This window comes from Chaetodon auriga, chromosome 1 (assembly GCF_051107435.1).
Source record: "Chaetodon auriga isolate fChaAug3 chromosome 1, fChaAug3.hap1, whole genome shotgun sequence".
Taxonomy (NCBI): Eukaryota; Metazoa; Chordata; class Actinopteri; order Chaetodontiformes; family Chaetodontidae; genus Chaetodon; species Chaetodon auriga.
The window spans coordinates 9,202,163-9,228,209 of NC_135074.1; the positions used below are offsets into that span (position 1 = coordinate 9,202,163).

At 41.0% G+C, this 26,047-nt stretch overlaps 1 protein-coding gene across 1 annotated transcript in view; it reads left to right on the top strand.

Moving 5' to 3' along the window:
* The first annotated feature begins 3,583 nt into the window (after positions 1–3,583).
* Positions 3,584–26,047, top strand: part of chst8 (carbohydrate (N-acetylgalactosamine 4-0) sulfotransferase 8) — a 169,314-nt gene continuing 146,850 nt past the window's right edge. The window contains exon 1 of the mRNA XM_076746111.1: positions 3,584–4,298. The gene's annotated coding sequence lies outside the window, so the exon portion shown is untranslated. The remainder of the gene's footprint in view (positions 4,299–26,047) is intronic.

A 26,047-nucleotide genomic window follows, 5' to 3' on the forward strand; every position in this document is an offset into this window, starting at 1 on the left:
GCATTAACGCAGTCTGCATTTTGAAACATTAGTGTGAACTGTCTGCGTGAGAATTTGAAGATAATTGGCACATGAAGAATAAAATGTAAAGCCTGTGGTTTACTCACCCTACACATCCTCAATGCTTTTTGCCTAATGTTTTTTATCTACACCCTGATACTGGAGTACTCAGCCAGGGGATTGGCTGCCCACGCAGTTCCTTGCTTGTCAATTGATTAGGGTCTAACTCAAGCTTAGTGCACCCTCACTGGAAACCTCAAATGAGGTGCAGCACAAATGCATTCATCTTCATCACACGAGCACAGTATCAGGGAGTTTTTGTGCAGCAGAGATGGTTAAGGATAGCGCTGAAACCGGGTGATTTTTTTTGCCTCTATTCATAATGCTTCAAGTGCCATCCCTCTCACATATTATCTGTGCTGTGTCCATGATGAAGCTATATGTATATCCTCACTCATATCTAATTAAGCAGTGCAGTCTTTTCAGCGTGAGATGTGCCAACCATATAGACCATCATTTGCAAACTCCAGCTTATGAAAACATTTTATTTTGAATAAATTGCAACTATGAAAGCTAGATGCCTTCAGTTTTTTGGCAAGTCGAATCTTTTTGATAAATCACCACTCCACCAGAAGTCTTACTTCAAACATGGTGAACCTTTGAGGCTTTGGCCTGTGTTGAAATTGGAGACGCTTGTGTACCAGTCAATACTCAGATGGAGAATCCTGGATTTATTCTGGCAAGTGTAATTTATTAAACTGTTGCTCATGCCCATTTATCATAATCAATCAAAGGGCAGCTGGGCCAAAAGAGCAATTTAGAGCACTGTAGTTATGCAATAGCTGAGTGAGTCTGTAATAAGTTTGAGGAAGATTATATAAGGCAATATTGCACCTTGGGGTACAGTTTGTCTCAGAATGTAATGAATCATTCATTACTTGAGATCCATAGCTTACACATTTGTCCACAGGTTGACACATAGTATAGGCAGTAAAGATGAAACTGAATTAAGTGTGAACACATAAATACATTCAAAGTAAGAGAGATTAAGCAGGCCAGATGCTGAGAACATACTGTGTGAGGTTTTTGGCTGATTTTTAGGCAAGCATGACAACAAGATCACTGTTTTCTAAACTGCTGAACACTTCAGTAGCACACACTTGCAAATCATATTTTTTGCATAACATCCAACCGTGGATGACAATATGAAACTTTCAGAGAGAAAGAAAAAAAGACATACTTTTCCCCATGACAGTTACAATATTCTGTGGGTGCTATATAATTGGCAACTGCTTGCTCTGGGCAGACTTTGGATCCCAACACTATTGATTATGAGTAACGCCAGATGCCAGAGTTGGATGAGCGATGAGCAGTGAGCGGATGGAACTGATGAGTGTGCCATGGGGGGGTTGTTTGTCTTTTGGCCAGGGAATTGTGTCAAGACTCACAACCTTCAAAATCCATCAGAAAGTAGCCATCCAACAGACTACATGTTCATCAAAGCACATGAGAGATGTGGACGCTTCCTTTTCAAGACACTTTTTTAATGTCTCCTTCGACTTTAAGCACACAAAATGATAGCTCCCCTGTTAATAACAGGCCATGATGAAATGTTACTTTAATGAATAACATACAGATGACACATCATATTAGAGAGTACAATAATGCATTCTGAGGTAATCTGATTCCAGAGTCGGTCTCATTTGTGAGGAAATTAATCAGTATTACTTTGTAATTGAAGCCTTATAAAGTTGCATTCAAAAGCACATGCACTGATTTTCCACCCTCACTAATGCAAAATAGGCAGCATTGATCATTTTCAGCATATTTTCTTGTCAGGCCTGCTGATACCACACGCAGTGAACAGCCCACAGTCCCAGCAGAGATATGCTGCAGCTGCTGTGTTGGTGCCTCTCAGATCTTCAGGACTTGGGCGATGTTTTGCCCCACTTACATGCAGCAGCTTTGTGAATTAAAAAGGCTCCACAATAAACCCTGCTTGTGCTGCATTGGATAGCAAAGCCTTCCTGTGGGTCTGAATTAGTGTTCTTGGACTAGTACCCACAGTCCCTGCAGCCAAGCAAAGCAGGGAGAAGAATTTTCTTTGCTGCCGAACACCAGCAGAGGGGGGTGTGCTCAAGTCAGGAGGAGCATGTGAGCATGCCAGCTGTGTCGCTGAAACCTCAGATGTTTCTTTGGGGCCACACCCTGAAACAAGACCACTTACAGACCAAGTCACAATGACGTGCAGACTATTTACAGTCGGTACATTTGCAACATATCACACATTTGTTAGTTTTAAACACAGTTGTGATATGATGAGTTTAATACCAACACACAAATATCTCTTGTCTCAACTTGAAATTCTCTACTAATTGTAAACATAGCGGGTCAAAATAATGACAATTAACTACCACCTGAACTCTGACAAACTCCAATAGCTCACGCCAGATATGAGCAGGTGTGGCACTTTGAGATTTAAATTAGTCCTGGTCTATCCTGCAAGAGACTTCAGTCAATAGGCAATAGGTTTTAACTTGAACCAGCTGTCAAGTAGGAAACAAAACAGAAAAACATGCTGCCTCAGAAGTGAACAGTGTCCTGCTCAGCGCAGAGAGCTAATATTTGGAGTTTTTTTTAATGAAAAAAAAAAAAGGTTTAAGAAAACCTTTCTGCAGGGCATTATGAAATAGTCTGAGATGAATTATGCACATCCACTGGTTTCTGATGTCTATCCCACAGGGCCTTTTCTCTTTTCATTAAAGCTCTTATTTTTCCCAACTATGCATCCTTTTTCTTTTTTTTTTCTAAAAAATGACTGGCCAAAATCTTCAAGTTCAAATCAGTGCAAGATTACAAGCCTTATAGTGCGCGCTTTTCTAAATGCTGTTCACTGGCTTGGGGCTATAATATAGGCTGTAATATTTTACAAAGGCCTTATTAGGTTAGGCCAGCGTGTTGAAGTGGCACCTTGCTGTTATCGCACAGAAAAAGACTGAAGTGACCTCAGTCAATACAGTCTCAATCACACTGAAATCAGTTGTGCGCTGTACCAACCAAGAGTATATGAATGGTGAATTATTCGTCTGAGGCAGACACAGAGCTGGCAGCAGGTGGACTCTCACATCTGTGCATGTATCATGTGTCCCCCTCCTCCAAACTGTGGACATGGGAAAGTCTGCCAAATGCAATCTGACATCAGACTGAATACTGAATGTAATAGAAGTGGCTTGAAAAACACACACTTCTTTTCTGGAGACATTCATGTACTCCTACACTAACCCCTTAACCCTAATGAATACAGAGATCACATTAGTCATACACTAAATGCTGAATGCAGCTGGGGTGGAAACAAATTGGAGACGCCAACTCTGTTCTCAGTTGAGATGTTCCCAATCAATTGATTTAAAGTCTGAAAGTCGTTCTCAGGCACATTCATAAACACCCCCACATGCACAGTGACACTTTTCTAAATCCTCATTAATAACTAATTCATAATTGATGAATGGCTTTCGAGTGGATTCATGTCTGTGTCTCGCGTCTCTGATAAAGGATCTAGTGTAAACTCTATGCCGCCTCTACTGTAGCTTAGTTGCATTTGTTACAGCAGAGCACATCTTTCAGTATCCACTTGCAGTGCGCCATGATCCCGCCATTTGGAAAGAAAAGACGGGTTATAATAACGATGATAGCCGAAGTTCATCCATATTAGAAGAGTCTTTAATGAACTCAGACCGTAAAAGACACTCCTTCTGCTCCCGGCGCCGACGGCTCCGCTCCCGCACCCAGTCGACGCGCGGGAGGAAATTCATAGCCCCATCTTTATCAGTATCAGCATCGCCCTGAAGACAAAGAGAGCGCCGCAAATGAAGATGTGCTCCGATATCAGGAAAAGACAGTCGTAAAGTCACTATTTCTGCAGCCGTGCCCGCCCGGAGGAAGACACGCACCGGTCCTTGGAGAGTCTTGGGGGATGCGCAAAGATGTGAGAGTAAAAAGCGAGAGGCATTGTGATTGGTCATACTCTCTGTAAAAGCATCAGGCACGACGAGTCATGTTTGCTCCAGCCAGAGCATCAGGGAGGTGGCATCAAACTTGAAGGCGACGTGTTCTCAGTCTGCACAGTGGATGCGTTCACAGCGTTAACGAGAAACTTGCATCATTCACACAAAGAGGCGGACGCGCTCTCCGTGGTGCTGAAACAGAAAGCCTCGGCTGATCAACTAGTGAAGAAGAGGAAGGCGCTCTCACTTCGCCACCTGCTTCTGAGCTTCGTGGCATTTGGTAGCTTCACAGAGGTAAGTCTAATACTACGTGTAGTGGAGGGAAAAATGCAGATGAGCTGTTTCACTCGTGTCTTTGAGATATTACAGTCCAGCCTCTGGAGCCAACTGCTCTCTGCTGTGTGTGTGCATCCGTGAGTCTTGAGTGTGTGCATGTGTTGTATTTTAAAGTTTGATCTTGTGGCTTGACGACAGCAGCAAAGCTTGTGTTGGTTTAGCTCACATGTCCCAACTACGGAAAAGTATTGACCCACCGATGTCACAGTTTGCCTGTTGATTGCACTCTTCATGTTTGCCATCAATAAGCATTTCACTTTGCAAAGCCTCCCTTGGTGTCCATTCATCTGTTCCCCAGAAAATTAGTTTTTCCTCCTAATGTGGCTTTTACCACCAAACTTTGAGGATGAATGCAGTACTACTTGTCTTTTACCTTTCTGTTTATTTCTGTTTGTGGCTTGTGGTGGATTGCAGTTTATTTACTTTAAATTCAAATATGATTCTTCAGTTGAGGAATGATGAGATCATGGGGCATATTATTGCCTTCTGCTGATTATTATTGCAGTTTGTTTTCTGTGCTGTTCAATCGCGTCACACACCTTGAGATGTGACAAAGGACAGACCATTTTCTGCATTGGAGAGACATTAACGGCTGTGTCCTTACTTGTTTCTGTTACATGCAAATAAAGTACACAGGAATAGACTGCTGTATGCGCCACATGGCATGCTTTTACAGTTGGTGTGGGGAACATTATGTACAGTAAGGACTCATTGTATTGGAGCAGTGACTGAGGGAGCCAGTGGTTTGTGCTGGGTTCTCACTTTACTGCCTGCTGGTACCTGATAACTTCATGCACCACACATCCATATGGTACTGTACTTTTTTTTTTGGCTGCTTGTGGTTCTCTGGCTTCCAAAATCAATTTGTGTTTAGTGTCTTTAAACAAAAACTTTGTAAATGATCATGAGGGTCAGTGATCCATCCCAGGCCTTAATGGCTTTTATTCTTTTTTCACCTGGCAAACCTGTGGCTGGAGTACAATCAGAAAATAGAAAAGATCAGGGCAGAGTTTGTGTGTGTGCTGTTGTTGGGGTATAACATAGCACTGGTGTGTTCACTAGACTATAAAAACAGCCACTGCACAGTCAGTAGCCTCCGGCATGTATTTTGGTCTATGGCATTTTATTCCACAAATGATTTTGCACCATCATCTTGAACACAACCTTAAGCTTTGCAGTGACTTTAAAACTGTGGACACTTCCAGCGTGTTGTCCAACAAAATCCTAACGAAAGCTGCCAGGGCCAAATCAAACTAATGAAATGTGGCTCACTGGTTATCCAACGAGAAGGTTTGGAGGGTGTGTCACAAACACATTGCCTGCTTGTTTTCCTTTGATTTATTGCATTCAATCTGAACGCCGGTGGTCAGTTAACAAAGATTGTGTCAAAAGTTTAAGATCTTCTAGATCTCGTGTTGTAATTGCAAATACTGTGACTTACTTGCTTTAATTAATTACTCTGTCGAGCTGAGAGGGAGCGTGGGTGTCATCAAAGCAGAGCAAGGCCCCTTTGAGGTAGGAAACTCTCGGCTGAATGACTTAAGTTCCGATTAATTTCAGAAGGCGCGACTTAATTTCAAAGGCACTTTTTCTAGCCTTTTGTATTGAAATGCATTTGGTATTTTTTTAATTCAGTCATTAAGTCAGTTGGCTTGTGGGAGGCTTTGCACAGCACTTGAAGCTGCAGTAGTCCAGCATTTGCGCTGGTGGCCGAAATCCTTTCAGTCTTTGACACTTCATACCAAAGGATTATAAAAGTTATAGAGTCAGAAGATCTTACATGATTGAATGTTGCTGTCTAGAACACAGTTGTATTTCTATTATGTGCAAAAGTAATGACAGGTGATAATTCCTGCCTGTGCCATTGTACATGTTTCACTTGACTCCTGCGTGCCTGCACTGGAGGAGATGGAATCATCTTCTAATCTAGCCAGACTTTGTAATTTAAACATTAGAGTGGTGTATTTTTCGCTGAAAAAAGGTTGTTCAGGTACTTGACCTGTGTCCTGGACTTTGATTTTCAATCCTCATGCAAAGACAAACCCTCCACAAGATCATAAACAGAGCTGTAATTGCTAGTAAGTTTGCTCAGCGGCTTGAATCAATTACTGCACCGTCCTCCATCCAGAGAGATGGGGAGCGCAGGTGTCATCAAAGCAGAATGAGGCTCCTTTGAGGTGGGAAATGCGAGACTCAATGACTTCACTCAGCTGGGTCACTGGACACACAGCAGAGCTTTGACGCGTACAAATTGTGCTTGAAGATGCTGTGTTCATCCTGGGAGGCTCAGCGGCTGGCAGGGGACCAGCGGAGGGGGGACATTGCACTCCAGATGGCCCAGAGAGGCCAGAGGAAGAGAGCTGTCCAAGCCCAGCTGGGAGTAAGGAAAGCTGGACGGCCGGTAGTGTGTCAGAATGTGTGTGTGCGTGAATGCGCGAGGGACACGGGATGAGAAAAAGAGTAAAAGACAGACAGAGAGAGAGAGAGGTACGTATGTGTGTATGAGGGTGTGTGCGTGTTGACAGAGTGATTGGGAGAGAAAGGGTGCGTGAGAGAGAGAAAATGAGAGCGAATGAAACAGGCGCCTCTGTGTGTGTGTGTGTGTGTGTGTGTGTGTGTGTGTGTGTGTGTGTGTGTGTGTGTGTGTGTGCGTGCACGCATGGAAGTAGCGATAGGAAAAGTGTGGGAGGGAAAAGAAATAAAAGAGGAGATGAAGGAGCTTGTATGTCTGTACGCATGTGCATGTGTGCAATTGTGTCTCTCTGTGTGTGTGTGTGTGTGTGTGTGTGTGTGTGTGTGTGTGTGTTTGTGCATTGAAGGAATGACAGGGAAGATGAAAGAAAGCACAGAAAATGAAAGAGAAAAAGAAACAGGCGCATGAGTGTGTCTGTGTGTGGGAGGGAGAGAAAATGAAACTGGAAGAAGCAAGCGTGTGTGTGTGTGTGTGTGTGTGTGTGTGTGTGTGTGTGTGTGTGTGCGTGTGTGTCTATGTGTGTGGTTGCAGAGAAAGCATTAGTGGGAGAGAAAAGGCAGGAGGGACCGTAAAGAAAAAAGAGGAAAGAGTGATCATGTTTGTGTGTGTGTGTGTGTGTGTGTGTGTGTGTGTGTGTGTGTGTGTGTCTGGGAAAGTGGGTATATGAGGGGTCAAAGAAAAATAAAAAACAAGAAAGTGGTATGTTGAGAAGCTCGCTTTTGTGTGTTTGCGGAGCGACGCACACACATGTGGTCTTAACACTAACTGTGGTATTCACTGATAATATTAAACAGCAAATCAAAGCCGCATGGAAACCAACACAGAGGAAACAAGTCAAATGGAGGGCTATGTCAAACGGAAGCAGCATGTCACACTGTGATCTGCTTTGTTCACATGCTCGTACGGGAGCCGTGCGACGTACAGTGGTCGTTGTGGATGCGCTTTATGGCGCGTGGCTGCAGGCACATGGCGTCCCGCTGTGAGCTCAGCGTCTGATATTCTCTCCTCGCTCTGACTGAAAAGACGTGTTGCATGTGGGACACCTTTTTTTTTTTCTATCTATTTATTTATTTTTTTACCGCATGTTACATCTTTGAGGCGTTGCACTCCTTCTAAAGTGGAGCCACCTGAGAACGAGCGCAGATCACATGATCACACACACACACACACACACACACACACACACACACACACACACACACACACACACACACACACAGAGCGGCTTCACAGAGATAACTTCGACTCACTGTTTCCATTTGGGAAGCCGCTAGAGAGCAGACAGAGAGAAAGTGTGCTCTTTTCATTCTGCCACATCTGCTCTGTGATGGAATGGAGCATGATCTGCACTTTGATCACAATGAATTATTCCTAGCCCTGGCTATAAATATGGTCTGTCTTCAGCACCCAATCTCTCTCTCCCTCTCACTTTAACTAGGAATCTGTGCTTGCCTCAGAGTAGTGCTCTCCTGAGCGTGCCACTGCGGGTGTGCTGCAGCTCTGGTTTTCTTCCTCACACTGTGGAGGAACCAGGAGCTTTACGTCAGGAAAGCCTTTTCTGGAGAAGACTGTGATGTGTCTCTTCAGGAAAATGCATAGATTTATGAAAAAAAAAAAAAAAAAAGGAAACAACTAAGCTTTGTGTTGTACGATGAGGCTGGTGTTCCTCTATATGTTGCCCTGTGCAACAACAACCCACCAACCAACAGTATGTTCATCTGTCTTTGAACACTTTCTGATGCTTCTCTGTCTGTAGCACCCACACAACAAAACAACCATGTTCATACTCAGTCAGTGTCTGTTCCCATTCCATTTTGTTGCAATCCACTGGAAATTATCTTAATCCATAAAGCTTCTTTAAACATCCTTTTTATACAGATTGTGTAATGTGTTAGTTGTCCAATTAATCTCAAATACAGTTTCACAAAAAAGAAATCTGGATTTGAAGGCATGAGGGAGGAAAGCAACTGGCCGGGCATTTGGTTTTTAGCCGACATTTCCCAGTAAACCAGGTTCTTGTCCAAAGCAAGTTTGGAATTGGATGAGCTTTCCGGGGTTGTGACATGCTTCTTTAGTGCTCAGTGGAAAAAGAGTTCTCACAACCTTTTACTGTAAACGTTAAATCCGATGATGCATGAGCTCTAAACTGTCTACAAGGCAAACAGTGCGCAGCATTGCCTTTCACAGAGTACTAAAGCCAGGGTCTGTTTTGGTACCATGCCCTGGCAAAAGTGTGTTTCTTTCCTGAGAGGAGCCGAAGTGGAAAGCTATCCAGGAGTACCTGTCGTCTGGAATTATGCTGCTTAATTCTCTGAGGGGGGTTGGGAGATGGGCTACTAACAGATGCACAACTGCCATCTGGTTATGACGTCACTGCTGGTGGTGAAAACAGCGACCCAGGCCCTGGCAGTGGTGGAGAGGAGGGGAGAGATGGTGGCTGCACTTGTCTCTTCTGCAGTTGCTAGCTTGGTGGTAATGTCAACGCTAGCTCCTCTTTCATTACTGGAATCTCTCAAACTGCTAACAGTGGCTGACTCTCGTAGTGTAGCTTCACCTGCTTTCTATTGTGCATTTCCACAGAAAAATACAATGACTAACACACAAACCAAGCTAGCCAGATGCTGGCTGGAGTGAAACATCATACTGATTTAAAAAAAAACAAAAAAACAACAAACATGCAAAACACTGAAGAGGATGATGTCACTCGCGTTGTTACACACAACGTGTCTTACAGATCACCACCAGAGGGTGTACTTAGACGATATAAATCAAAAACAGAGCCAGTTCTTTCAGGCTTTCATCCCACAATAAAAACATGATACTCCACATACTAATATTGCAGAATATTGCATTTGGACAAAGCACATATAAATTAAATAATATCTATAATGATAACAATAAATCACAACCTATCTATCTATCTATCTATCTATCTATCTATCTATCTATCTATCTACATACAAAGTATATATTTGTGTTTGTGTGTGTGTGTGTGTGTGTGTGTATACATATATATATTCAAATTTATTTATACCTGTAGTATTGCCATTCTGTTCCTGTATGTGCATTTGCCACAGGTCTTTGAGATGTGATTTGCATGTCAAAAAGCACATTTTTCCAGTCTATGAGCGCTAACACTACTTCTTTTTGTGGAAGCAGAGCATTTAACATGCAGTTGCAAGGAATGAATCAAAGCACGTGTATGTGTCAAAGAGTTCTATGAAAACACCCACAATCAAGGTGCAAAAAGCCCCATGTTGAGTTTCTGTGTGTCTGGAACATTGTAGTATTTCTGCTCATTTCTGCTCCTAAGTTTGATCTTCAACATTCTTCTGATTGGTCACACTTAAACCAGGAACCTGAATTTGACTATGCTGACAAATTATCACTTAAGCTTTTCAGTAAAAGCTGTAATAACTAGGCAGCATAGAACATGAGGGATCAGACTTTTAAATGTCAGAGGATTACAGATTTATAGAATAGAAGTAATATCAGACTTGTCACACTCTTCAACCTTGTTTATACCTGCATTAACACGTCTTGGTGTGCGAATGCGGCGATGTGTGTGCAACAAAGATGTAATCCCAGTTACAACAGTTGGAATAACTTGCACGTGTATATTAGTTCTTGAAACATTTTGGTTTTCTTAGCGAGCTGTTAACCTGTGTGAAGCAAATCTGGTGACACATAATAACTGAACAAGTGGCCCTTTGACCTTCTGGTACGTAGGTACGTAACAAATTCTGAACACAAGTGGTCGGCTGGACACAGCATAGTGTGCTTTGTTGGCTTTCCATCATTCTTGAATCCTGTTTTATCTGACCAGCCAGTTTGACCATTTTACCTGATTCCTGTACTTAGGATTTCTCTGCCTGTCCCTCGTCAGATTTGTTTGCCCGGTCTCCTGGTTTAGACCTTTGTATGCCTGTCTTGGTTAAACTTTCACACCACATTGTCTGCTTCTGTTTCGTGCTTTTGGGTTCTAGCTTGCCATGTATTCAGAGATGTTACAAGACTCTTCAGCTGGCATTAAAAAGATTAGTTCATGTCAGATGGACAAAAAAAACTTTAAGTAGCCAAAAAGAAAGCAATGAAAGGCAAATCGTAATTAGGTGAGTGCACACAGACCGCTGTTTCAACATTTTGTGCCCCCATTTCTAGCTAGCCAGTCTGTATTTGCATGTATTTTGTCCTAAACAAAAGAAATCTTTACATGTAAGAAAAATTGGATATTTGAATAATGAATGAAAGACTGGTATATGGGATGGGGGATGCCTAACTGGGTGATCTGGAACCCTGAGGCTTAATCACGCTTTGTCAGACAGCTGCGGCACTGGCAGGAACGTCTATGAGATGAGTAAACAACAAATTTGTCCCAGATGGTACCAATAGTTAAAAGCCTGTTTTCAATGCTCAAACATGTAATTTTACCATCAACCAATGCTGTTATTAACTTTAGGCAAAATGCCCATTAGACAGTCAAAGATGGAGGACATCAGGTCCTTTCAAAAGAAGAACAAATATCATCTCTGACGTTGGTTATGATATTGACATTACATGCAAAATTAGCCACGAGTTTGTAAATATCATGCGTCATCAGGGAAAAGCAGCAGCATCTTGATCAGCACAGAGAGACACTCTCAGGTGAGCTTTGTTGTCATGGTGAAGAGTGAATGAGAGTAGCATTAAGTAGATGAAACCTTGATATGTCCATTTGAAATATTAATTTTAGTCTCAGATGTGCATTAACACAACAAAATATGAACTATCAGTTTCAATTTTTAAAAAAAATCCATGTAATACATGTCCTGTTTGAAGCTTTACATTTTAAATACTGTATAGATTTGGTGCTGTTCAGGGTTCTATGAGTCACTATCTCACTGAAATCCAAAACTGGGAAATAGACCATAATTCACTGGAACACCACCAAACCGGACGCAGCCAGTTGAGCAGGGATTTGTGTTAATACATCATTTCTGATTCACAGAGCTGACTACAAGCTCTTGACTGGCATAATCAAAATGCCTCTGATGTGTCAGGAACAAACTACAGTACAAGTCTTATGAGAACATGGAAGCAGTGACAAAGAATGGCTTCAGGCTGTGCTTTAGGAACAATCAACAGAGACTGCATCTACATCTTTGTGTATCACTGCATCCCACAGGGACGCGGTGTGTTTCTTTTCTTAGAATCACTGCTTGTGTCTGAGAGTTTGGCTAATTTTTCAGAAAATTCCTCGTTCCTCTACACAGCACCTTCACACTGTCTCACAGCCTCGCCCACAAAGTATGGCGCTATCAACCTATCACCTCTAATGGGAACAAAAGGTCAGTGCTTAATTATTCATTCGGGATGTCAAACAATGCTTGCCGGCTGTTATTTAGGGTGGGGGAGACCCATTGAATAATTCAGGGGCAGGATTTTCTTTCCTTCGAAAAGCGGCATGGTGGTTCAGATGTTTGCGAGAGTCTTATCTCGATGCAGGAGCCCTCTGTCATTCCTGAGCTGACCTTGGCTGTCACTGCAGCAGCAACATGGGTGGCACAGAAGGTGGCAGGGACTTGTGTTCTTCCCGTATCTGCAGACCTCCTCCACACACTGAGAGTGAGTAGGAAGGACTACAGGGAGCTGGCTGCTCCTTGTCTAAGTTCCCCCAGTGTCTGTTTACAGTACACCATGTGCCATGCTGCGCCAGGCTGGTGCCAGTGTTTAAAAAACAGCAGATTACTCTTCTACAATGACTTATTCTGCTTTTCACCCGAGGTATGTTTCTGTTTTGGTACACTTGCCATGTCAATTGCTCTTAAGCGGCTTTCTTAAGATGTAAGGGGTGTTTATTGCAGCTGAAGAGGCAAAAGCAGATATTAATGCTATTAAAGTGCATTAAACTGAAGAATGCTGTAATGTGAGTCACTTCCATGGAAGGATTAGAGGGAGGAGGCATGGGGAGGATTCTGAGCAAGGAGAGAAAGTGAAAATGTTCATCTTGTTATGTGAGAGGCAGGAGGGAACGAGAGGGACAGATGAGACAGAGAGAGTGAGAAAAAGTGTGTGTGTGTGTGTGTGTGTGTGTGTGAGAGAGAGAGAGAGAGAGAGAGAGAGAGAGAGAGAGAGAGAGAGAGAGAGACATCAACCTTAGCATCTCTGAACAATAACAGAGGTCCGTATACAGATACAGGACACGTCTATCAAGCAAAGGATGGCAAGCAGCCCAGAGGGAATCAAGTGAGAAGCATGTTTGTCATTGTAAATGCAATCAGCAGCATGACCCTATCTTCCCATGGCGACTGTCTTACTGCTGTCTGTACTGTAGCACTTAGTGAAGAGAGGAAATCATTTGGATTGTGACTGCTCTGAATATACATAAAGTAATGATACAGTGATCAATAGTTATGGGAGGGGTATGTAAGTCTTCAGCTAAATTAAAGACATATTAAAGAATAGTTCAGCTGAATCTGATGAGATTTGATACAGTGCAACTGTCATTGTGACAGTGTATGTTAATTACACTATTATAGTGTATATGTGTATATGTATAGAGACTGTATGTATGTGTGTGTGTGTGTGTGTGTGTGTGTGTGTGTGTGTGTTAACAGGAATTACCTTTAATGTGGAAATTAGCATCGCAACCGTGATAATATTTTCTTAAGAAGCGATCATAGTCACAGGCAGGTAACTCACTTTGCTACCATGTAGCTTAAACACCAGCTGCAGCAACCTCAAAACTCAAACTCAAAATTCCCAATGGGCTTAAAAATTCAGCCACCACTAGGTGGAGACACTGCCAGGAAAGGCAAAGTGTGTATGTGTGTATTTTATTTACCACATTTTTATATGTATATATTTATGTGCAGTCAAGTCCAGGGTCTGAGAGGACTGTTTTCAAGTTCAATTTCATGTGACGGATGTTAATCTGAAGACTCACATAGTTTGATAAATATGAACAGCTAGATACAGCAATTTACTTCAAAAAAGTGTTTTATTTACTGCTTTTATATGTCATAAAGCAATGAGGCTGCTGACCAACAAAACTCAGAAAGACAGGCTGACATGCAACATGCATTGGTTTTGGAAATATGTCTAATGATAAATTGAAGACATATGCTTGAAGACATTAAGAAGTGGTTAGGTCACTGGGCAAAGATTGAAAAGACAGGTCTCACTTTCTAGTGTGGTACACAAAACTGTGAATAGTTACAAAAGAACAAATGAGGAAAGAATCAGGAGCACCTGATAATTAATAGTGAAGAAGTACCTCCTGAATATATCATATAATCGTGTGCTAATTATTAGATTACGATGAGTTTCTAGAGAACAGACTGCGAGATACTGTTACATTTTGGCAGGATTTGGACTCAATAGCAGACATGCAGACAGGGAGCAGGGGTATAATAGGAATTTATTGAATGGCTAATGAAAGGAGACTCCAGGTATGCAGGAAACTAGTAGCTGGGGAATCCTGGGAATAGCTGGTGAGGCACGAGGTACTGAGGTGGAGAGCAATTCAGGCATACGCTGGAGTGCATGGAGCTCAGGTGGTGTGTGTACTAGCGTTGAGGGCACATGGTGGTGGAGGCACAGGTGAAACTGGGTGGTGATGGTTGTGGACTGGAGGCTTGAGGCCGGTGGAGGCAAGAGGCTGGAACTGGAGAGCGGTGCAGGAAAACTCAATGAGCACAAAGGAAAAAGACACAGGGGATCAGGCACTGGTAATTGACACGAGAGAAACAAAACTAAATATACACTTCTACTCACAGGTAGCACTAGTAAATGGTCAACAATACCACTGAGCAGTGGAAACTATCTGGCAGCGAGTCCTCTGCAGTCCACAGCCTTTATGCTGTGCTTGATTGTGATGAGTCCCAGCTGTGTTGGAGCTCCCAAGCCACCTGGAGAACCACACCCAGCCTCTGCCAAAAAAGGAAACACAGGAAACAAAGCCCCACACCTCTCCACAGCACACAAGCAAACCACCACAGACACTATATTAATGAATCCTCAGGTAGTGATTCGATTCCAGTGGCTGATTCCTTATTAGATATACCTTACATCTGTGCAAACACCTTGTGCAATATTAGATTTACTGTGCTTGTATATATTCCTTTTCTTCTGTTACATATTTAGACTGCAATAGTACAAAACACTGTATTTTAATTATCCATATCCAGTATTTTTATACTTGTCTTGTATATAATGACCATATATATAATTTTAATTTTCTATCCCTTTTTCTTAACTACTTGTTCTTGTTCTTTTTCTACATCATGTGGATTAAATTATCTTTTCTTTTCTTTTCTTTTCTTTTCTTTTCTTTTCTTGTGAACAAATCATTAAACTCTCCAAATCTGTTCTCTAGTAACTCATCATTAGCTATTTAGTCCTCAATTTGGAGCTATTTTTAACTACTTAAGTCATTAATTATGAGGTTGATTTGTTCCTCACTCATTTCCTAGTAACTGCTTCTGTGCATCAGCACAAAATGTTACCAAAACGCAAGCGAGACAACATAGATCTAATCATACACATGCAGGCTTGACAGTAAGCAGGCATTGCCATTTATACCAGTCATCATGTAAATCATGGTTTCGTGTCCTAGCAGTCAGCCTGTGTGCCTGACAAACAGTATAGTTGTTGTTGTAGCTTTTTGGTGAAGTGAATCAAAATGCTCTGGTTATAAATATGGTTGTTTAGTGCACGTGAAAAGTGTTGTGCACCAAGTCTGAAGTGCACAAGTTTGAAATTAAAAGTTGACTCATTGAGCTCAGTATCCAGGCAGATGGATGTTAGAATGAAAACAGAATGTTATTTGGGGACACTGATGCACAGGAGTTGGTTTGTGATGCCAGTATTTCTTTGAGAGAAACTGCCCTTATTTCCACCCTACTATGTGCAGAGCAGTGACAACACTCGTTTATCTTGAAGCTGGAAAAAAAAAAAGGTTCAGGAGAAGCAGGGTTCATTCGGGTGTCTCTTTATAAGTGAGGAGAATGTGGATTGGCCACAGAAACTCAGGGGCGAGGAGCAGTCTTCTTTCTAAGGTTGACAAGGTGATTGGTTCAGAGGCTGATGCTGGGACGGACGCTCTTTAAGTTGGAAAACCCAGAACCAAGGACACGAACGCACTTGCTACCAGCCGCTCACTCCACTGTGGGACTCTTGAAATGTTAACTCTTCTGGAACTGCACATGACCAGGTGCCAGGGTGTTGATCAGCTAGGCTGCTGCCCAAGTTAATTACACTAATTCATTTTGCCTTAGCCTGTCAGTAAAGACTTGGCAACACATTCAGGTCTTTCTGGATGCAGCAGCCGGGTCTTAATTTGTACTGTAGGTGGGCCCAAATGGGTTGATCATTCCCTCGTAGAGCAATCAGGTAAAAACCCCAATGAGAGAATTAATGCCAGTTAACATACATTTGAAATAATGTCCATCCAGCTCCATTTTGAATTTGAAAATTGAACATAAAAGTAATATTAATACAATGGGTTACTAATCCATAGAGTTCTGCTGGCAGTTACGTGCTGTATGAAATTTCAAAGATGTTGTGATTAAATGCTTCAAATCCTTTCATCAACCCCCCCCACAGCGTTCATAAACCAGACGCTTAAAAGGGTGCCCTTCAAAAAATATCTGGTCCTTGTAAATGTAGTAATCATCATGCAACAATGGCAATCATCAGTTTTACATACTGTACAGCAGCGGCCATCAACCACATTTGTTCAAGGGCCAGAATTTTTTGAAGCAAACACGATGGAGGCCGGACTTTAAACTAAAGAAATGTAATGTATTGAGGCCTAATTAGCCTATTATTTTTTTCAGTATTTTTATTTTATTACAAAATTTCTGTCATTCCATATCAGTGTGGATAACGACTAAGACTGATCTAACCTGACAAAACGTATCTGAAGTTGTATCCATGTCGTATAACTACGCTATACCCTCATCTATTTTCAATGTACTACATTCTAAGTGTAGTTTAGTGTAGATCCATGTCATGATTCCTCAATATGGATGCAGACATGTACGACAGCGGACGATTCGGGCTTGACAAATCAACTGAGAGATGTATTTGTAGTCTCGTAAAACAGGTTCAAATTTAACTGTCAGATATTCTCAGACCGTATATCAAAAAATTTAGACTTCAGCCTTTTGACAAATTACTAAATCACACTAATACATCAAGCCAATAAATCTCCATGTGAGCCAAACCAAATAACAAAGACTGACACAGCAATTACAGGTTTAACTGTTCATAACACCAACTTGCAGCAAAACAGAATATTTGGTGTATACACTACATTCAGTAGTGAATTAACACAGCTAATCATGATTGATTATTTGAGGAATATCACATGGAGCAGTGACTGCAAATTTTGGCACTCAAAATAAAATTTGGCATTGACAAAGGAAACATTGTCATTGAAAGACTTGTGTTGAAAAAAGTTGTATTGGCACTGAAAAATGTCAAAAGCTTGAAAGTCAGCTTTACTCCAGCCCGGTTCTACGTGGAAAAACAGGCCCAGAGGAGTGATGCTCTCTCGTTAGTATACAGATATGAACATCATACTCTCTTTTCCCCTCTCCTGAAGCCCCTCCTCTCCAAAATGGTGACAGGAAGTTGAAACTGAAAACCAGTGACACTGAAAAAAACCTGACAGCGTAAAACACGGTGAGCTGAAAAAAGATTGTCGCTGAAAAACATCAAAATGCAAAAAACATCAAACTAAAATGAAATTATTTGTACTGTGTGTTCTGTTTTTCAGCGGAACATTTTTCCAATACAGCTTTTCGCTTCAATGACAATGTTTCCTTTTCTGTTTTCAGAGGCATAATTTAAATTTACTGTCCAACCCCATAAAATCATATAATAAAAAATATAATGAATCACGTATGGATCCGATGACTTTAGGTTCAGTGTAATTTACCTTTAAACTGTTAATCATTCAATCACAGTTTCCTCTTTAATTGACTCAATACAAGCACATCTGCCTTGATTGTTATTTAATGTTTATTGTTAAGTGATCAATTCGTGCACCACCGTAATTACATCTCCCCCACGAAAGAAAATGAATCCCATTTTTTGCTGCTTCTCCATATGATTAAACAAGAACCAGAGGCACTGAGTCGCTCATTCAATTAGTGTTTCATTTACCACATTTAATTACCCACAATCTCTGCCCTCTTTGACCCTGCAGGAAGCCTCATATGACTAATGAGTGCACTTACCTGATTTCCTTGACTGAGAAATTGCACCAGTGTCTATTCCCTGTCATCTGTTCACAGGAAGGCAGCATATATGGTGACTGAAGATTAAAGGATTTTTTGGGGGAGGAGATGAATGTGTATTTACCAGGGCAGAGGTTTAAAGCCTGCGTTGAAAGCCTCTGTGACACTTCAAGCTAGTCACCTTTCTCCAGCCAGACACTTTGATCTTCCAGAAGACCATGTTGCCACAAGTAGTTACAATTCTTACTATGTACCTGTTGAACATTAAGTGCACAGGCTGAGAAATGCTCTAAAATAGCTACCTTTCATTTTGTGCTGTCTAGCTCTGAATTGATCATGAAACAGGTCTGCAACTTTCTTAGTCAGCTTGCCTCGCGCAGAAGTTATTCACCTCATTTTTATGGTGTGTTTTCAGGTTTAGGCTTGATTTGGCCTTAATAAGCCCTTAAATAGGCCTTGAATCAGGCTGTCTCTAGCCTTTGGACTGAATGATAAAATTCTCCTTTGCACTGATTGAAGGTGCAGTGTATTTTACTGCCATGCTTTCTTTCTACTGGTTAGCTGGCAAATAGCTGTTAGATAAATTGCAAGTTTCTCAATTTTGCTTCATTGAGCTTTTGTCACACTCACTGCTGGTATGTGCCAGAGAAATGCTCAGAGAAAAGGAAGCCCATTTCTGATTACACAGCTTTACACCAAAAATACCCCAACCACTTTCAACATGTGAAAAATGCATGACCTTGACTTGGCATGCATTCCACAGGATACTCCAGCAGGTGATGACGACACCAGCACACTGACAAACTCTCAAATATAACCTGCAGTAACGATGGACAGACAGTATCATGTCAGCTCAGTAACTGCCGCAAACCACTGTTTTGCTTCAAGTCACACTTGACAGATGGTAAATTATACCAAATTTTCTTCTTTAATCACTGGTTTTTAAGCTGTATGGGCTGCCCACCCTTGGGGTAGCTGTCGTACGGTGTGTCCTTGAAGTAAAATGCATGAGAGATGTGTCATGGGAATCTCAAGGTTAGAACCCGTCCACCTGCTTAATACTTTAAGTACTTTAATTGGCTGAAAAGAGGTCGCTAACCTAAACACAACTGCATGTTTGGCTCTCTTATAATTGACATGGAAATAATTATCACTAACTGGAGTTAAGTAGATGTAACTGAAGCACATTTTAAACTTTACTGTGAGGAATTAAAATCTGAAGAAATCCACATCACTTTATAACGCTGCCAAGGTGAAGTGATTCTGCACACAGTTGCTGGGAACATTTCATTGAATTGGTCAGAACTGGTGAAGTCTACACAGAATTTGTTCTTCTTCCAGTTAAAAAAAGAGACTTAATTAAAGAATTATGCTCTGTGCTCACATTTCTGCATGGGCGTTAGAGTGGAGTCCTCCCAGGTTGTTAAAGAAAAGTGATCAGATTTGGAAAAACTGGATTAAAGTTTGATAGGAGCCATTAGCTTTCATACATGTCATATTTCAGAGAGAACTTAACTAGTGGAATTAATTCCTTGTGTCCTGTTATGATATATACCTGCTGTTTAGCACATTGAGCAGTGGAATACTTAACATAAGTGCTTTGCATTCAATTTTAATGAAGGGTGGCTATTAATATTTAAGATTAAGGATTCCATCTTAAGTGTAGGAGTGTAAGCTCGGTGTTGATGTCTTCAAAATGACTGTGATAAGTAAACTCTGTCTGTACTGTTTAATATGAATAATGATCCATTGATGCATCCATTAAAAGTCCACATTAGCATTCAGTTACTGTTAATCAGCTTCTAATCAGATGTGAGTCGATTATGCCCTGACTTTACGGCCAGTTTTAAAACAGGTATTACAAAGGGTACAACGGGGCCCCATGGTGGGCCAGGAAACTTGATAATACTCATTCAAAATCACTCCACATTACCATTTTAATTTTACCAAAATATATGTAGTGGACATCTGTATATCCCACCCTGTCCCCTAGAAAACATGTTTTTGGCTGACTCCTGCCTGTGATTGCATTTTCAAAAGCACTTTGTTTAGGGTTAAGAAAATATCGTAGTTTCAGTCAAATGTTAAACACCTTGCGTCTTCTTGTGCTTCAAGTCACTGTTGACTTTTTTAATATTTAACTCAGACCACAATTTTTTCCTAACCTTAGCCAAGTGCTGTCAGTACCTAAACAGAAACATAGGTTAATCATGCTTTAGTTAAGTGGATAGTGAATATGGAAGGAAAACAAATGGAATACATTGTCAGGCAGCAATTTACAGATATGTTCAGAATCAGCATTTTGCAATTCAGCTTTAAATCTTGACTCTTCCTCATTATGTTGATAAAAACCATAATCCAGGCAGAGACTGTCCTCCCAAGAAGAACAACAGAATCAATCATTTCTGCCAAAATGACACACAGTATGTTTGCATTCAGGTCACTAAGCTCTCTAGCGGCTGTAGTAATTATGAGAAAGTCAGACTTATAGTCAGCATTAGCTTCTTTTAGTCATGACCACAACCATCTCTGAACCAAGTGTTTATTATTTAAATCATGATGATGCAGCTCCCCTAAGCTTAACGACAGTCATTTAACACAACATGCAATGTTTTCTCTAACCGTAGCAAAGCGCTCTTTTTCACCCAAAGAGAGATTTTTCCCTAAATTTTACCAAGTTCATTTTGTGCCTAAACCTAATCAAACCTTAGCCACAGAGTTGTCTTTGTATATGTCTTTCTTGAGGGCCTGACAAATGATCCGGTGGACCTGTTGTGTTTCTATATAGAGAGTGAAGGCTCACTTTAAGCACAGAGTGCCTCATCGTTCATTCAGGTGTACTGTACAGTAGATGTTCACACCTGGGAGCTGCCCAGCCACTGCCACTGTCAGCTTGTGAACAGTTACTAAGGGTTCGGAGAGCATTACTCATTCCCTTTTCCAGGCCAAACTTTCCAAGCTGCTTCAGGAAATCAAAGCAGCAGCTTCTTGATCACAATTCTGCTTTTGTTACCTGCCTGCTTGTTTCATATGCTCTATGATCCTGCTCAGGCTTGAACCACTGACTTCGTAAAAACAGGCTGTGGGCTTATTGCTGCTGTACTGGTGACACATGTCCACTTACTACATGTCAGCAGGAGCTCCACTGAAGACATCTTGTTTTAGTAGAACTCAGATAAAACAGATAAGACAGGGAATATATTTCAAGTCTAGAGAGTCCTTTTAAAGGGTTTAGAAACACATGCTTCAGTGAAAAAAAACAATTGTTAACTAAAATAAAAATAAAAATGCCAGTTTTCAAAAGCACTAAAACTAAATTAACAATGCAAAACAAACTAAAAGCAAAACAGAATAAAAAATAAAATCAGCTTTGTTTTTGTTTTTCCCCTCAATTTGCACTGCGGTTGTTTTACCACTTTGTCCTGTTCTGTTTGACTTCTTGAGAGACACTGGCTTAATAAAAATAATCTAGGATGAAGACGACACAGCAAATGGACAAAGAAGAACGGAAGAAGAAGATGATGGTTGATGTGCAAACAACGTTTTCTGAAAATGGCTAATGTTGCAATGTTGTGTGGGAATACTTCAACTTCTAACTAATTTGCCTACCAGCTGCACGACATCAAGACCTACTACAAAGGAGCATCACAAGCAAGAGCAGGCTCAATGGTTCAAGTTTTCGATGGCTGGACTTTCCACGAGACAGTATAATGCTTCATTCAAACATTTCTGCCAATTACCAGAGCACAGGTTTAAAACTCCAGGGTCTGCCAGAATTAATAGCCTAATATGGGCAAGCAAACAACTGAAGGAGAAAGGGTAGGACACTGACTTTGTGTGTCAGTAGATGGAGCAAACAACGACTAACAGCAGCATTTCCGTCCCACCAGCAAGACACAGCATGTATTGCTAAATTAGCATTGTTGAGATCAGTGGTTCTCAACTGGTCTGGCTTTGGGACCCACCATCACCCCTTAATGACAAGCTGTCGCCCAAATCGAGGAAAAAAGACGGGACTCCGCTGCATAAAAAATCCCCTTCAAAATAAAAGCACAGGATTTTTTTCTTAACGTTTTGTTTGGCCCAGGCAGTTTCCCACCAGTTGAGAATCACTGGTTTAGATCATCCACACACCAACAAATCGATCATGCCCTGCAGAAAGATGACATTGGAACATGATTGGATGGACAATGAGCATGACACCAGGTTGTCAGATACACAGGCCGAGGAGAGTGGTTTAGCAAAGGAAGTTATTTGAGCTAGCAAGCTAGCTTAAAGGCTTTATATGTAAGATGTCTACATATCCAATGGTTTCCATCAGTCTATGGCTGTAAATATAATTTTCAACAACTTTCACTAAATGGCTGTGTCTCATTATGCAGGCAGGGTGCGTTTTCACAGGTATGCACTATGTGTTTTCTCTTTGATATTTACTACTGGACAACTTTTTGGAGAATGAGGAAATTCCAGAGAATAACCTGTCTGGTATGCACTGCGCAGTTTTCACTAAAAGATGCAATGCAGGTATGAATGTGTTGAATCCACTATGCTGAAGGCAGACGTCTGGTTCATGCTGTACAGAAGTCAGCTGCTGCAAATGAGGAAACGGTGTGAAGATGTGGCAGACGTCTCATACGTGGCTGCAGCACATGCTGGAATCGTACCATAGACGTGAAAAAAACTGATGGAGAACTCAATCAGATGCTGTAGGACTTAACTGTGGACACTCTCAGAGGTGGCTGAGCAACGCTTTGCTGTGCACACTAACCAGCTCCTCAGTCTTTGTCTGATGCTGTGCCATGCTTGTTGAACCTGGACGCACACCTGCTTTCCTGTTGTTCTGAAGCCTGTCACTCAGTTGCTGTTGAGGTTTCGGAGAGATTGGTTTGTCGGCATTCTCTCACCCTGACTGTTGCAGCTTTGATACCGCTGCTGCAGGAGCCTGTCCAGTGGACCCCAGTGTTAGAAAAATTGTTCTGCACTCACCAGAATTGAAATCTTGCAGAAGGCAGAAGAGTCCTTTGTACAGACCCAAGCAGGACAGTCTCATCCTACCACAGGTGAAAATGCCTCAATGCCTCATCAGTTCCCTATACCCTCAGGAGATGCTCCTGTCTTGCACCCAGCCTGGAAGAGAGCAGATCAGACAATCCTGTCATGAACACCCATCAAGTGAGGTGACAAAGTACATGGATGACATCCACCAAGGAGTTCTATAGGGGGAGGGAGGCCGTTTATATCCAAGAATTGCCCCGGTGACCCGATTCGGTCAGCAGCACTGCCTCCTGAGGAATGCATTTCCTTTGTGTGTGAGCCATTGTCTGGCCTGAGGACTTCACGTATGCAATGTGTTTTCCTCATGATTAACAAGAAATTACTTGACTAAAGATATGTGGTGGCTGTGGTGTGTGTGTGTGTGTGTGTGTGTGTGTGTGTGTGTGTGTGTGTCTTAGTCCAGCAGCTTCTTCTCCAGCTGATTGACTTCCTCACAGTAACCACATTAATTTTGCCCTCAGCTCTCACACCATTTCACCCTGTGGCCAATTGTCCTAGAAATTGGAATTTCCACAATTTTAATTTTGACTCTTTTTTTTTTTTTTTTCCTTTCACTAGATTTTTGACATGAAGCTCATTCAACGTGTGACAGAAGTTGTCTTCGGAAAGTTTAAAGAAGAAAAATTCTGCCTCACTTCTAGAGTTGCACATCTTTGTTTGAAACTGTTTTGGGGTGTTGTAAATAGTTTTTTCCAAAACTAAAGTTTTGCTTTTGGTTTACAAGAATACAATGGCTTTGCACAATATGGGACTTTTAATAAACAATGGTTTTGTAAATCATCTTCGATCTCACACACTTTTTCATCCTTAACTTTTCAGCATCTGCAGATCAAGGCTTTCCTCATAATACCTGAAAAACTAAAACTGAACTAAAATTAGTCAATTCCTCAAAGTAATAATATCTATTTATCAAACCGTAAAACTAATGCAAACTAAACTGAAAAAAAAAAAAAAGAAAATGAATGACTAACTAGAAATAGAAACAATTGAAAACTATAAGAACTCATTTAGTTAGAAGCACAACAGAGCACTGGCTGGCGAATATTGAATACCCTTAGCAGAGTTAAACTTTAATGTGGTTGGTTAATGTTTGTTTTGTTTTTGGTTGAAGAAACTCTGTATGAGAAATCCTTTTTTTTGTTCCCTTTCTCTTTAATTCATTTTCACAGTTTACTACAAAACCAGGAATTCAGTAACCCTGAGATAATGCTGCAAACATCCTCACAGTTGAACAACCACTGAAACTGAAATTACACTGTTACAGCCAAGGTCGTGGCCACGTTCTACCACATACTTTTTCTTCCTTGCTGTTTGATCTCCTGAAATTTTGTGAAATGAAAAGGGATTTTCAAATGCAAATATGTGTTCTCTGTTCAGTTTCCAAAACAAAACAGCAAAAACAACACAGGGGATAGCATGAGAAATGAATGGAGTACTGGAGCAGGACTGGCATGTAGTTTGATGTAGAAATACTCGTGTGGAATTTAAAGACTTTGGGATAGTGGAACTAATGAAGTCGATCAATTATGTATCTAATTAAACATTTCATCCGATTAAACTTTTACAGTAGTTGTAATCACAGATGTATTACCAAAATATGTATTATCAAAGTATAGTTGCTTAAACAGAGGAGTTGACGAACTCTTCCACTTGACAAGCCTGGAAAAATTTGTGCTTTCACTCCATAAATTAGTTAACGCTGGTGAAACAGTGTTTGCATCACTAGTGACTGGAACAGTTGCTTCAGAGTCACAAGGGAAAACAAAGCATGTCCCAGAATGACACAGAAAGCCACCAGAGATGACGACACATGCAGACTTTTACATTTGCAGTGGTGCAGATCATGTCAGAACATCATCAAGGTCAAAACATTTGGAGAGATTTATTCTTTGTATCTCAAGCTGAATTTTATTATTGTGCATATGTGATGGCTTGTTGCATATTGATAAAAGACACTTTTTATTTTGTCTTTTTCTTTCATTATTTTCTGACAGAATTAAACCAGAAACCAATAATAAATTTGTATACCATCCTACCTGCTGCCAGGATGACTTTTGGCCTCTTGAACAAGGAGTGTGTAACTTGTTTGGGAGAGATACATTTCTCACACCATTAAACATTTGTTGAAAATATCCTGTAATACCACAAAATGTCTTTGTGAAAATGCCATTTGCCACTCATCTAGTTCAGTAGGTAAAGTAAAAAACAGAATATGCACGGGTTGCTCCAGCAACACCTGCATCCATAATTCATGATTTGGTGTCGTTCATTTGTTGTTATGAAACAGTCTCACATCAGAGAAACACATGATGCAATTCAGAAAAGAAAGCCCTTATACATTCTAGTGACACCATCAGGTCAATTTTTTCAACACATTACACTAATACTGGGAATAAGACAAACAATATGCCCAGGGGTGCCACTAGCATGGCTGCAGTCTCCTAGTTTTGTTTTGACATAAGGTGGACATAAGCTATTGATGCATGAACACAACCCTGTCTCCTAGAAATGACATTTTTTTGTAACTTGTTTTATGCTTTTTAGCAAAATAGCTAGGATGTGCTTTTAATGTTCTAATTTGCCAAGGCGTAAAACCTAAATGTTCAATAAAAAATGACTGATTCTTTGATTTACTTTCCGTCAGTGTCCTGTCTTGCAATACAATATCAGCTCACAGCAACTAAAACATGATTAAGGTTAGTTAGGCTTATGTTTAGGAGTTAGGGAGTTAGGGAGTTCGGGAAGAATCACAGTCTTGGCATTGCACTGTATTGATCCAGGAAATGTTTATTTACATTTTTTCCTGACTTTAACCAAAGTGCTTTCATTGCCAAAACTTAACCACACACAACACCCCAGATTTCTATTAGGGTACAAAATTGTTGCACTTTCTTCAATTGAGAGCACTGTTTTCCTCTGTGAAAACTGTGAAAAATCTACCAGTCAACCTGGCA